The 13,327-nt window shown below is 35.9% G+C and overlaps 1 long non-coding RNA gene across 5 annotated transcripts in view; it reads right to left on the bottom strand.

Annotated features, from left to right (window-relative positions):
* Positions 1-11,820, bottom strand: part of LOC109832778 — a 30,055-nt gene extending 18,235 nt beyond the window's left edge. For 3 of the 5 annotated variants that reach the window (XR_002244975.1, XR_002244976.1, XR_002244979.1), the window contains exons 1-7: positions 11,734-11,820; positions 11,388-11,463; positions 11,205-11,282; positions 10,502-10,590; positions 9,733-10,397; positions 9,559-9,624; positions 9,274-9,452 (exon numbers count right to left, since the gene is read on the bottom strand). This is a non-coding gene — a long non-coding RNA (uncharacterized LOC109832778). Of the gene's footprint in view, positions 1-9,273; positions 9,453-9,558; positions 9,625-9,732; positions 10,398-10,501; positions 10,591-11,204; positions 11,283-11,387; positions 11,464-11,577; positions 11,699-11,733 lie in introns of those variants that run through there. The other 2 variants (XR_002244977.1, XR_002244978.1) reach the window with 2 other exon arrangements.

The following is a 13,327-nucleotide window of genomic DNA, read 5'->3' as shown; positions in this document are numbered from 1 at the left end:
TGATGGGGCGTAGTGAGTTGGATTGGTTTAAATCAAACGGGTTTCGGGTACCAGACCCACATATTTGCTTTAACCCTATTCCTTTTAGGGTTTCAAGCCTCTTTCCCCGACCCTATTAACGGATGCTCCTCAAGGCTGAACTCCATCTGCCCTTCCCCGATCCGACTCTGCCGATCGCTGCCGCCGACTCCGCCGTCGCTGATTCCGCCGCTGACGACCACTGTTCAAGTTAGTTTTTTTTCAGTTTTTCTCTTTTCTTGTTTTCTTTTTCTTTTTGAAAATAATTCATATGATTACATATTTACATTATGTAATAATATGATTACATATTTACATATTTTTCTCTTTCTCATGTTTTCTTCTTTTTCTCTTTTCTTCTTTTTCCTTCATCCTTGCTCGTTGTTACTTAACTCTCAAGAATAATTTGTAAAAAAAACAAAGTCAGTGAGCAACAACTTAGTAATTAATATAATTAGAAAAAGAGCTTAGAAAAAGTAATTAGCATGCTAACTAATAAATTATGAACATGTAATTTAATTGTTAATTACTTAATTGTTACTTAAAAAAACATGTTTCATATTTTAAATGAAAATGCATATTTCTTATTTGTTACTTTAAAAATTCAGTTAGAATAATTTGATGATTTAAGTTGATATTCTCATAATTTTGGGTGTAGGTGACTAATAAACTTGAGTATGTCTTCATCGGCATCGGCGAGTGCGAATAAAGGTAGAAGACAAGATCCTACTTGGAAGTACACTTCTATAGTTGAGGAAGGGAATTCCAACAAGCACAAGTGCATTTATTGTAATAAGATCACCAATGACGGCATATCAAGGCAAAAGGAGCATTTTATTGGAACGACGAGGCGACGTAAAAATGTTTCCCTTTACGATAAAGTTCCTTCGAATGTGGTTGGTGAGCTTAAGGATTATGACAAAAGACAAGCAATTGTTAGAAGACAACAAGCCGTGGAAAATTACATGCCGAATCTTGAAGATGATGACATTCTTGAAATAGATGAAGTTGACGAGGTTGATGTTGAACAAGCACAAGCAACTAGGAACAGGGGAAAGGGTGTATTGACTTCTACTTCTAGATAATCTTCCTTATCTACAAGAGGAAGGGGAAGTGTGGGGTCTTCAACAAAGTGGAAGGAGCCTATGGATTCATTTCTCTCATTTGACCCGGCACTAGAGGTAGCCAAAGATGATAGAAGGCGAAAATTGCGACAAACAAGCATTGAAGGAGGTCTCAACAAAGATGCAGTTGCTAAAGTGCATCAAGATATTGCCCGTTGATGGTATCAAGCGGGAATTCCTTTTAATGTCGCACGACTTAGGTCCTTTAGAATTATGTTGAAGTCAGTGGGTGCTTTTGGGTCTAACTTGCCGCCTCCAACATTCCACCAATTACGAGAGTCATTGCTTAAGAAGGAGAAGTACACTGAAGATCTCATGCAACCTCGTAAGGAGGTTAGGGCCAAAAAAGGATGCTCTTTTATGTCGGATGGTTGGACTGACCGGAAGGAAAGGACTTTTTCTTGAGAACTCTCCTCAGGAAACAGTATTTCTTTCCTCTATTGATGCTTCTGATGAGATCAAGACTGGTGCGAGGATGTTTGAGATCTTTGAGGAGATTAAGAAGACAGGGCCGGAGAATGTTGTGCAAATTGTAACGGACAATCATGCTAGTCTCAAATTAGTCGGTATGAAATTTTTGATTTGATTTAATTTGTTTGATATTGATTGATGTGCATTCTAGTTTCTTTAAAATTGAATGATTGAATCCTAATGAGATGTATGTTTGTTGGTTCTAGGTAAATACTTGATGGATGAATATCCTCATATGTATTGGACACCGTGTGCTGCTCATTGTCTCAATCTTATACTTAGGGATATCGGAAAAGTACCATTCGTGAAGATGACCTTGAGTCGTGCTATGGAGTTGATGGGTTTCATTTATTCACATGGTTGGGTTTTGAGGTTGATGAGAGATCAAATCAACACTCGAGAGCTTCTTAGACCAGCAACGACGCGGTTTGCCACTTCATTTTTGACTTTATCAAGCATCCATAAGCAGAAAAATAATCTAAGGAAGATGTTTTGCTCCGAAAAGTGGATGGAAAGCAAGTGGGCAAGAGATCCAAAGGGCAAAGCGGCGGAGAGGACAATTAAGACGACTAACTTTTGGAATAATGTTGTTCGTGTTCTCAAGCTCACGGATCCTCTTGTTCGTGTTCTGAAGCTTGTTAATAACGAGAGGAAGCCAGTCATGAGGTTTATTTATGAGGCTATGGATAGAGCCAAAGAGGCTATTGCAAAAGCCTTTGATGCAAGTAAATATTCGGAGGTATTTGAGATGATTGATAAGAGATGGAATGTTCAGTTACATCATCCTTTGCATGATGCAGGGTTTTACTTTAATCCAGTCTTTTTCTATGCCCACCCCAACATTCATGCCGATAAGGAGATCATGAAAGGTCTCTGGGAGGTCATTCACAAGCTTGTGCCCCCAACAGGATCAAGATAAAATTTCTCAAGAGTTGACTTTATACAAAGAAGCACATGATCTATTTGGCATGCCTACAGCTATTAGAAACTGAAAAAAGAAATCCTCAGTTAAATTAAATAAATTAATTATGTACACGTACTTTTTAGTTAATGACAATTAATAAATGATCGTATACTCGTATTGATTACTTTGTGTATTTTGACAGCTGATTGGTGGGATTCTTACGGTGCAGCAACTTTGGTTCTGCAGAAACTTGCTATAAGGATCCTTAGTCTCACTTGTAGCTCCTCTGGGTGTGAAAGAAACTGGAGTACTTTTGAACAAGTATGTATAATTTCATTTAATTGAATAAACATATGCTTAAAGAATTAAGCACTTCAAGTACTAATTTGATTATTTGACTTTATATGAGTTGCAGATACACGCCAAGAAGAGGAATAGGTTGGATCACAATAGGTTGCATGATCTAGTATATTGCAAATATAATCAAGCTTTGAAGGAAAGATTTGACTGCAAGGATATTATTGATCCAATCAAGTTGATTGACATAGATGAAAGCAACGAGTATTTGTTAGGTCAATTTGGAGAGGGTGACAATGCAGAGAATGACTTGGTGGATGAGGAGGATGACCTTAGATGGGTGTTGTAGGCGAAGTAACGGGAGTTGAAGAAAATTTTGGACCAACTTTAAGGTCTACTGCTAGGGTTCGAGGATCTTCAAGTGGTATTGCTTCGTCATCTAGGAGGGGCGAGCCGGACTCGCGGGATGAAGAAGAGTTTAATGAAGAGGAGGAAACTGAGGATGAGGAAATTCCACTTTAGTTGGATGCCGATGATGATGAGGATGACTAGACACTGTTCTTTTGCTACTTGCTTATTTTGTTTCGTAGACTTTTGCTCATGTTGGATATTATCTTGCATTGTGATTTGTGCAAACTTATGAACTTCTCTATATTATGCATGCTAATTAAGACTCTTTCGTGATCTAGTAGGTAAATTATATTTCTTAGTCTTTTTATGTGATAATTTATAAACATGTTGCTTATATGCTTCTTTGTCTTATGTTGGAAAATATTAGTTTGAGTTATGCGCCTCAATTCAGTGAGGCGCACGCCTCGTTGTGCGTCTTGCTCATGGTGCGCGTAAAAGACCTGTGCGCCCCGCATTGCGCCTTGCGCCTCGATAACACTATTGTTTCTTTGCATTGACAATTCTTTTAACTGACGAGATCACTTCTCTGAGGGTCGCAAAATGCTGACACTAGAGAGCTCTCTTAAAAGTTATGAATTCTCTCAGGTCCGCATTGGCATTAACTTCGCTAGCTTTTGCCTTAGGATGTGAACGTCGCTCACAACGATGTTGATCAGAAGTTTGTCCAGCAGAATCATGGACAGTGATGTTATTCCTTTGAGAGAATTTGGATGAGGAATAACCCCCATTCTTTGCTTCTATCGGAGAAGCATAGCGAGCATAACGAGCATCGTGACACTTTGAATCGAACTCCTGAAGAACTCCTGAAGAAGTCAAAGATTGAAGCCCGAGATCAGATGTGATAATATATTGATCTTTGATCGAGGTGAGAATTGGAATCCTTTCGTCCTTAGCGAAGTTTGTTTGGCTTCCAGCATAACCTAAACTATCTTCGGCGAAGGTGGGCTTTCCACACGCAGGGGTCGTTTTCGACTCGAGATTTGCACTGCGGCAAATTTTGCGACAACTACGCAATTATCGTCGCAGAGATTTTGTTCTTGGAAATTGATTCCTTGAACTCCGCTTGATCAAATTCAATGATCAACGTTCCAGCAAAAGACCCGAGGATCTTAAAGTCGGCGTGTGACACAATCTTCTCGTCGGAGAAAGATGCCCCCGTCATCCTGTTTCTAGTTCTTTTGTATTGTAATTGATACATATTACAATGAAAAAAATTTAATGAAACAAAGGAAAATTTATTTTGTCTTTGGGTTCTTTTTCGTGTGCCAGTGGAGCGGCGATCTTGTACTCCGTTGACTCGCCGACTAAGACGATGGGTCTTTTATTGTTGATGAGGATTAGATTGCTCGGAAGTTAGCTCAGTTTTCTCTTAGCAATATCTCTCAATGGAATCGCAAATGTATACCTTCGTGTGCGTGTACGTATCTCTGCGTTCGCGCATGTGTCTCTCTCGTCTGTGTTGTAGATGATTTCCTCTCCTTTTATGGGCTAAAAGAGAGTTAATGGTCCTCTTAATTATGGATTAAGTGATCATTAAAATAGGAGATAGTAGGAAGTAGTTATCCCCTAAAAATAGCTCTGAAACGGCTAATTGGGCGGATTTTGCGGACTTGGCGAAGTTTACTGAAGACGTGGGCGAAGGTCGCTTCAAACGTAGGTGCGCCTTCTTCGGAATTGGATGACTTGGTCCATATGGGCGAAGTTCGTTAGTTGGCGAACTTCGCCTACGAGTTCGAATTTAACTCAGAATTCGACTCTAGGCTTGGCAGACTGATGACGCCTTTTGACTTGGTTTGAAGCGTGTTGTGGGGTCGACTCGTATCTAACTTGGTCGAGTTGAGTCGATATGAGTTGCTTGGCAAAATTTGCTTCAATCATTAAGTGACCTTCACTGCAGCTTGTTGTGGGCTTGACTTCGGGCCTATTCGAAGTGTTTAGCCCATGGGCATTCACTTCGTGGATCCTTAGTGAAAATACATTTAAACCGTCTATAGTTAGCTCTCTATTTAGTACACTAGTTGGCTTGTCCAAAATTTGAAGCTTCGAACAAGTCAAGATCTCAATAGAAATGCTAACTCTTCACCTTTGGCCACCACTAATTCCTTTTGAGTTTTGACCTCAAACTCTTATATTCTTTGCATCTTGCAATTCCATTTCCTTTATGGTACCTCATGCCAATGCTAATTCTTGTATTTATTGCATCTTGCAATCGCATTTCCTTTGATGCATCTTCTCCTATGGTTACCTTAATTAAAATATATATTGCATCTCTAAGAAAAATGATAAGGCACCCTTCTTTTAGTCTAAATCCATATCTGAATCAAATCCCTATCAACAATCACCAATGAATGATTATAAACCTCAAATCATGGATTAAAGTCAAACCAATATACTCAAAGTTAGTATTCGTATAAATTGGGAACATACGAATAAAATCGATCCTCGATTAAATTGAAAATATATATATATCCTCCATCCAAATAAAACGACTCTTAAGAGACAAATTGTAATATCTTTCACAGTCTAATAAGAAAACTCACTGATTAAATCAAAATACTGGAATCTAAAATATATTGCATCTCAAAACAAATGAAAACTAGACAATCCTCATTTGTTCTAAGTCCAAATCTAAATAAAATCTCAATCCTGAATCACCAATCAATGATTCTCAATCTCAAAGTAAAAAAAATCAATCTAACATTCTCAAAACCAATCAATATATCAATCATGGACATAACGGTAAATCTAAATCAAATCTTAATCCTCAACCAACAATTATTCTCAATCTCATAATCATAGATCAATTTGATATCCTCAAAATTAGCATATATATCACATGTGAACATCCATATAAAATTGATTCTAGAATAAATCTGATCAATGATGTTTTTAAACCAACTAGAAAAACTCTCAACATACAATATAAACACTCTCACACTATGATAAAAAAAACTCCCACCGAAATTAAAATACCTTTATCAAAAATATATTGCATCTCCAAGCAGAAAGAATGTAGAAGGTATCTGTTTTGTCTAAATCTATATCTAAATTGTATCCCTATCTTCAATCACCAATCGACGATTCTTATTTCAAAATTATACGTCAAACTGATATCCTCAAAATTAGTTAATGTATAATTGAGAATAAACGAATAATATCATTCCTCGAAAAAAATCATTCCCAAGCTCAAAACCAATCCCCAAGCTCAGCTTCCATAAAACCTCAATTCATTCCAACATCTTCATTAAATCATCTATCGATAAATCACACTTCAAATAATCAACATCTCAAATCGATTCTCATGTCACTCACCTTGTTTATCACCAATATCTCAATATAACAAAATTTAATCTCACCCAAACCTGATCCCTATACAAAATCCTAGATTAAAAACTAAATGTACTTTTCAATATCCTAACACAGTTTCAAATCAATCCCAAATCCCATCAATCCCAAATCCCATTCCTAAGTTAATAATCAAATCCTAGCCCTATTTATAGTTATCCTTGATCAGCCAATTCTTATGACTCCTAACCTAAGTAATGATATAATGAGATCCTCTTAAGAATACATATCTTTAAATCAAAACCTACCCCGATCTATTTAAACAAAATACAAAAATTCCCTTAAGATAAAAATCATAACATGTCTCAGACTCTGATATAAAATTGTCCGCTCAAATCAAAATATATGAATCTAAGCTATACTACATTTTGGAGCAAACAAAATTAAAAAGTGCTCATCTAGTTCCATTTTCTCACTCAAAATCATAAATAAATATGATATCCTCAAGATTAATCTAAATCCCCACTGTGAACTTCTAGGTACAATCGACTCTTGAATAAATCTAATCAAAATCCAAACTTAATGCAAATTCCCTATCTTAACATCAATAAAATCTAAATTCAATGCACTATCCTCAAACAATCTCATATATCAATCAATCGATCTTCAAATAACAATTTAAACATCAAATAACTCGACTCAATTTCTACATCCCCCGCCTTGTTTAAACCATTATCTCAATATTACATATCCCAAATCTCAATCAAAATCTAAGCCAACTCTTAGCTCAAATAATAAATCTAGCTCTTAACGTCCTAGCCTCATTTCAAGTCCATCTTAAATACAATTTCTCAATCCAAGATCAAACTCGAACATAGTTTTCAACTCATCATCCTTAATCAAACCACTCTTATGAATCCTAAACCTAAGCTTGATGCCAAAAGAACCTTATCATGCCCCATCGCAAAGTCCATGCATTAAGATCTTATGAGGACTTAATTTATTTAGAAAGTTATTATGTTCAGAAAGTTATTTAGTTTAGAAAGTTATTTAGTCCCTTATGCAATTAGGGCTTGGATGAGTATAGGTAGAGAGGTGAGATTACTGATCTTCTTGAATTCCATTAGCTAACAAAAGTAAAGTTACTTGACAAACGATGCATGACGCAACTATACAGAGCTTATTCTCCCATTAGTTACATTCACGCCTCTAGACTAGCATTAAATATCAACATTTTTTTAATATCATTAGTGCTAAGGAAAAAAAGCCTTTTATAGCTCTATTTACTAAATGAAATCAATTATACATGTCTATCATCGAAACTATAACCACGTCCTCCACAATAAAAATTAATCATCGAATAAATCTGAACAACTATGTCCCCAAACTAAGTAAAACAATTCACAAGATACAAATCATGACATCTTTCACACATTGATACAAAACTGTCCACTCAAATCAAAATGCCCGAAGCCAAAGTATATTGCATATCTAAGCAACAAAAAATGGAAGGTACTCTTTTAGTATAAGTCGAGATCTTAATCATTTTCAATCCTCAAACATCAATCAACGATTATCAATCTTAAAAACATATGAGAAATATTATACCCTCAAGATTAGTCTATATGTCAATCACGAACATACGGGTAAAATCGATCATCAAATAAATTCGATCAACTATGTCTCCAACCCAAATAAAATAGCTCTCAAGCACAAATCATTACATCTTTTCACACTGATACAGCACTCTCTCTTCGAATCAAAATAAATCAGAAACCAAAACATATTGCATCTCTAAGCAAATGAAAACTAAACGATACTCATTTTGTCTAAAGTCCAATTAATCTAAGCCAAATCTCAATCTTCAACCACCATTAATGACTCTAGGTCTTAAAACCATCGTTCATTATGATTCTCAAATAAATTGATCAAAATCAAACCTCAAAACCAATCCCCACTTGTTTATCACCATAATCTCAATATTACATATCCCAATCTAACTCAATTACCAAATCAAAATCAAAGATCAAACACAAAATCTAGCTCTCGTCACTCTCTCTCCCTCCTACCTACATTCACGAATCACACCTATAGAATAACAAAACATTGAGATATCAAAAATAGATTAGTGGAATAGCTACTGATCTTCAGATGAATCATAATTTAAGACACGATTATAAACTAGATTAATGGAACAGCTATAAGTAGAGTTCTGGACAAGGCCGCAATCTGACAATAACATCTGATAAGAAAAACTTATGTCGTACGGAGAGAGATTACATTCTGGATGATAAACATTGAGATGCCAAAAAATATTGTGAGGTTAAGACAATAAGGACGAAGTTTATGATTGATCAGCATTATAAAAAGGATATTTGACAGCTGCCCACATCGTGCCTTGAACTTGAGGCTAAGCTCGTGAGGTTCACACGTATCAATAGTTGTTTAATATAGAACAATATGGATCATTAGATGAATCAGTTCAAAGGGTTAAGAACACATACGGTTTTGCCCGATATTTGTTGCATCGCTTGCAGGTCTAACAACTAATGTGGAGGGTAATCCGCAGAGGCAACCCATGATATTTAATAATAAGTAAGCAATCTTTTACTGTTTGATTCAAAAATTTATAAAGCACCACCCATATATAAACAGAGTTATTTAAGCAAACAAAAACACACATTGATCAAATAATAACTAAATACGTGTGGTTTGTGAAAAAATTAATCAAGAACTCAATCTGCACTTGCCTCAATATCTTACCCCAGCTCCCTATAATTAGGAAATGCAACTGTTCAATCCAAGCGACTTATTTGACAGGTGCATCATGCGCAACGGCTTGTGTAGGTTGACCACCAGACATCAAGGGCTGCATTTTTAAAATCTTATAACGTCCACCAGTAAACGCTGTGGAACATCATCCTTCCAAGTAGAGAACGGAACTGAAGAAATACCAAATGAAATGTTAGCAAGGATTTTTTCCCCCTAATTTCTCATACAGGTTTTGAAACAATTCTAGACAGCTGTATGCAAAGCATATAAGCATACCGGTTGGTCATGAGATATGGCTTCCTTCGCCTGACTGGTACCTGTCATAATTTCCCAGCACCTAACCTGCACCAAAGGAGAACGAAAAGAGCTATAATTTTATCCATATAAGATATACATGATCTGAAAGTTATTACGGAAGTCATAAAGTTAAGAGATGTTAGCAGATCAAACCTGATTATCCAAGTGGCCAGCGAGAAATTTGACTTAGGACTGAAACTAAGGCTAGAGACCGTCACAGGGTCCAGGTTTTGCCTACATACACAAGAGAATTATGTGTTTAACAAGGATAACACACAGCTTAGTTGAACATGCCTCACAATTGTTTTTGATGGAATTCATGTATTGCATTAGGATTTTGAGAATGCAACCGATAACAATGTATGAACACAAAAACAAACATTTATCAGATAATAACTAAATCAATGTGTTCCTTAATCCTTAATACTAATCAAACGAAACTCAATATACACTTGTCTCGATCTCTTATCCCAGTTCCTCACAACTAGGCAATTCAACTCTTCAACCCAAACAACTTCTTTGATAGGCACATCATGCACAGCAACTTGCATAGGTTGGTCACAAGAGTCGGGAGCCACAGATTCCCAAGCTTATTGCATCCTCTAGTAAACACTACGAGAACATCATCCCTTCAAGTATAGGCTAGAGCACATAACCTTAGAAATAGCAAATCAAATGTTAGCAATAATCATTTTCCAAATTTTCCATTAAAATTTTGAAACAATTCTAAACATAAGGTGCATGCAAAGAATATACAAATACTGGTTGATAGGATACGCTTTTTGCCTGATGCTATAATGACATCCCAAGCGTGTAACCTGCAGATCATTCAAAGCAGAATCATAATAGCTATCATAACATCCAGACAGGACATATACATTATCAAAATAATTACAGGAATCATATATTTAAGAGCTCTTACCGAGCAAACCTGATTATCCCAGGCAGTGGCCACCAAGTAATTTGCATTAGGACAAGGCTAGAGATAGAGTCAGTAGGTCCAGGTTACATCTGCATCAAAAATGACAAAAAAAACATCAGTTAACTGCAATAACGTAACATACACAAAGAATGATGCGCCAGAAAAGTAAGCATACTGCTCAGTCTCTCAATTAATAAATTATCTTAATGCAAATACAAACACTACATGGAAAATAGAAACCATGTACACGCCTCACAATTCTTCTATATGGAACTTACGTATGGGCATTAGGATTTCTAGAATGTATCCTGTCATACATTGTTCTATGCAGAAATGAATGAAGAAATACTAAAATATCAGACCAGGCTTGTACAGTATATTGCGTATCTAAGAAAATACAATATTCTTTTCCATTCCAGAATGATTATACTAAAATCCAAAATAATAATAACAATGATAAATATGCTTTATAATCTTGCTTCAGATAAATGTTTTTCATAGCCCACAAAATCAAGAAAACCAATAGAAATTATTAAGAAACGCTAAGTTTGTACATCTATTATTGGCATTTCACCAAAATAACAAGGCAAAATTCTTCTTTCAGCACTACCAAGCTTAACGACGTATAATAAACTTTCAAGTTGACATCTTTTCAGGAAACCCTTATCATAGGTGCCACAATTACTAAAATTCCAAAACACACCTCATAAGACTTGTTATGGTTCACACTATCGCTGCGCTGATCCAGGAAAACACCATTATATTTTGTAAACTCATTCCTCTAGGGATAATAACAACAAAATAGCAACAAATTAGACAATAATCAAGTGAAATAACAAAGGAATTGCTAAAACCCTAGACATTTCAACGGACAGGATAAATATACCTCCTAAGGCCTAGTAGGGTTCACATTTTCCACTGCGCGATCTCAAAGCACCATTCGTTTCTGTAAACTCAAGCCTCTGTGGATAATAAGAACAAAATCGCGACAAATTAGAGAATAATCAATTTTTAAAAAAAAAAGCAAAGGCTTTGCTTAAACCCTAGAAATTTCAAAAGAACATAATAAATTATACCGCATAATTTTTAGAGTTCACATTTCTTTTCAGGGCAAAAGGAACAGAATCGCGAGAAATTAGACAATATTCAGGAAAATAAGAAAATCAATTGCTTAAACCCTAGAAATTTAAACCAAAATCCTAAAGAAAATAGAAGATGAGAGAAGAAATTACCAAAGTTTTCACTCCATTTTTTGGGCTTCGCTCTTTCTTCCTGTAAAATCTTTTATTTTAACCTCGACTGAGGTAAAAAGAGAGGGATTTATTATTTTATACAAGGGAGTACAGCGTAGCGTAGGAATGATGCTGCGGTACATCGAACCGGGTCGGGTTTCAAAACCGGTTGAAATGAAAATGAACGGTTGAGATTAGAGATCTCTTGTTTGGACGGCGGTTGCTTAGCGTAGGGTCTACGCGGACTTTAAAACGCGTAGGGTATTTTGGAGTTAGGGGTATGTTTTCGGGTCGGATCTTTTGACGAAGAGGTTTTGGACATGTTTTTAAATTTATAAATTTTGGAGAAAAGTTTTAGTAATAAATTAGCAGGCTAGCACGCAGAAATTCCATAAAATAAGCTTTTATTAGGGGCTGTTCCAGCTCTAGAATCTGCATTTCGAATTCATGATAAAACTGAGGAAATCTTCAAAAACCTAACGTTTCCGTTTGGATATCATGGTTTTTTCTTGTTGTTTTTTTATAAAAAAGACACTATGGTATAAGATTTTCTCCTTAAAGTATTTTTCAAAATGTCATTTTAAGTGTTTTTAGTCAACATTAGTTTGACTCATTACAACATTAGTATTTAACATATTATTAATATATTATATATTAATTATAATAAAATATATATAAACAAAATGTAATAATATTTAGTTTACATTCTTACAATATTATAAATATTAAATATAATACAACATAATATTATAATGTGTTATAATGTTATATTGTATGTTAATGTGTTATATTATATTATAATTATTACATATTATTTTTAAATAATAATATATTTAATTATTTTGGTATATCAATTTTGTTATGGTATTTTCATTCGCCAAAATACAACTCCTCACCAAACAACAGGCGGGTGTATTTCCACGAACAAAGCCCTTGGTGGCCCAAGCCCAGTAGAGGTCCCAACTTGGCCGACTCATAAGGTTATTACTCTTTATGGCGACTCGAGAGGCGAGATCAGTCGACCCTCTTGTTGACGTCAACTCGCATGCAGCCTACTCGACCTTTTATACAAACCCATATAAGGATGACTCTACAGCGTTACTTCTAGGCCAAATTAAAGGATAATATCTGTCACGCCCCGCTTCCCAAAATATCAGGGAATCGGAACGTGAACAAGCCCGCGACGTATTAGACTGAGGAGAAATAAGTACTAGACTCCTTCTGCTCAATCTAATACGCTAAGCGTCAAGCAAATATAGAACAAAGGCACAGGTCCCCGATCACAGTAGCGAGGATATAATAACAACTCAGAACAAAATGATACATATCACAACTGAATATTATCCCAGACATAATATTCCGGTCAACATGCCCTTTTACAAGACTATCTGAAAGAAATGCTAGAAAATATAAAATACATCGATCAGCAGAATGGAAGGTGCTACAAAAGTAAATGGAGGACCAATAACTAAGCTTCGGCTTCTTCTGCTCGGTCTGCAGAGCACTCCTGCGGGGAATCTTCTGGCTCCTGTACGACTCCGAACTGAAGCTGACCATCATATAAATCTGACGTACACCAGAGGAAACAGGTGTA

This window comes from Asparagus officinalis, chromosome 3, assembly GCF_001876935.1.
Source record: "Asparagus officinalis chromosome 3, Aspof.V1, whole genome shotgun sequence".
In the NCBI taxonomy this organism is placed as follows: domain Eukaryota; kingdom Viridiplantae; phylum Streptophyta; class Magnoliopsida; order Asparagales; family Asparagaceae; genus Asparagus; species Asparagus officinalis.
The sequence above is the reverse complement of the archived record's forward strand: the minus strand, read 5'-3'. Positions and strand labels throughout refer to the sequence as shown.